This window comes from Triticum aestivum, chromosome 2B, assembly GCF_018294505.1.
Source record: "Triticum aestivum cultivar Chinese Spring chromosome 2B, IWGSC CS RefSeq v2.1, whole genome shotgun sequence".
NCBI classification, from domain to species: Eukaryota; Viridiplantae; Streptophyta; class Magnoliopsida; order Poales; family Poaceae; genus Triticum; species Triticum aestivum.
In genome coordinates, this window is record NC_057798.1 from 704,392,015 (window position 1) to 704,393,952 (window position 1,938).

The window sequence follows — 1,938 nt, forward strand, 5'->3', positions numbered from 1 at the left end:
AAAAGGCGATCGGGGGGGGGGGTGTAGAGTTTGAAAATGGGACCTTTAATACCGGTTCATGCCACGAACCGGTACTAATGCCTCAAACCCCATTAGTACCGGTTGGTGTCTCGAACCGGGACTAAAGGTCTAAACCTTTAGTCCCGGTTCGAGAGACCAACCGGTACTAATGGGCATCACACCCTTTAGTCCAGGTTCGTGGCACCAACCGGGACTAAAGGTCCCATTTGAACCGGGACTAATGCCTGTACGGTGCTCTAGCCGCTCGAACCAGGACTAATGCTCACATTAGTTCCGGTTCGTAATGCAACCGGGATTAATGCTCTTTTCTAGCTGAACCAAAGCCCTGTTTTCTACTAGTGTAGATGACCCGTTACGTCCTTGCACAGAGACCAAATGCAACCAAGAAGTTAGGTGAACTATTAGATTTTTTTTTTGCTGTACATGCAAAATACGATGACCTGTTGTGTCCTTGGTGCACAAACCAACTACAATTGAAAGTTAGGCTAACTATTTATTATTATTTTTGGCTGCCCATAAGAAGGATCGAAATGAATGTATGGCGAAATGTTAACCGTCCTGCTCAGTTTTTCAAGAAGATGCACATAGTACACTCAACTGGGTTTGATAGATAGTCAGGTTTGACAGACTAGCCTGTACCAAGTCTGCTGCCCTCTCAAATTTAAAGCCGCCCTCGACCTTGAGGATGAATAACAGCCGAGCTGGCCGTTCCCAAGGAGTTAGCGCTGGGAGGGCGCAATGCCGCATGGAGTTCCACGCGAATCGTTTGGAAAATTAGTTCAAATGTGATATAAAGTCTGCAAAACAAAGTGATAAATAGCGAAGGCTTTGTTTTAAATAACTAAGTTCTTGAGATGGGTTAGATGTCAAACTCCCAATACCTATGATTTTTTGGGAATTAAGTTTCGGATCTGTTAGATGCCAATCTCCCAATGCCTATGAATTTTGGAATTAATTTTGGGATGGGTTTTTAGCCACTAACTTTTGAGGATGAATCACAGTTGCCAGATGCCCCACATTCGTTCCTGGTGGGGGTGCTGCGATGGCACCCCATAGGTCATCGTTCTTTGTAGAACCTCATAGAGCATCATCTTCTGCTTTTGTGCCTTAGGTGCACTTGATCTTGATGATTTTAAAACTATAGTTGACAAAATTGAATAGCAAAAGCATATAAATTATTAAGACTTATGGTAGACCTGCACATGGGCGATAGAACAAATGCACCAAGACAATGGAATAAAACTCACGGGGTTGCTTTGGTTGCACCACCGGACACTATTCACGTCTAGATTTATCTTTTCATTTGTATTTAGATAGAATTCGGATTTGGGACATTTAGAGATTGTAGATATGTGAACATTCACAATTTTTCAGATTTTTATAAACTTCCGAATTTATTATGTAGTGGGATCATGGTATCACTAATAGTGTGGTATCACATGATGCTTTCCCCAGAGTGCAGGACGATAGACCACATACATTCTCCTTTGCACATTTTCACCCCATAACAAGCATATGTATTGAGAAGTAGTAACATTCCAATGGTTACCATTACAACCCAGAACAAGTCTCGTTTCTCTCAATTTTCCTTTCCGTATCCTCTCTTGGGAGCTTAATCATAGAATTTTTTTTTTGGACACCACATCTTCATTTGGTCTCGTATAAGAATCATATGTAAGTCGTTAGTTATGTTGCCTTCGCCGGTCAGAAAATCATCACTGGATTCAGCAAGTTGATACCGTCAAGTGTTTTTCCCTTGCATTTAGTTACAAAATTACAAATGTGCCGCGTTGGTATTGAAGACATTAATAACACTTGCTAAAATTGGGTGCGCACTGCAATTTAGAGCCCGGCTCCTCGGTCGCTCCCGCGAGCGGCCAGGAGCGAACCCTAGCCGTCGCCACTAGCCACACCCCG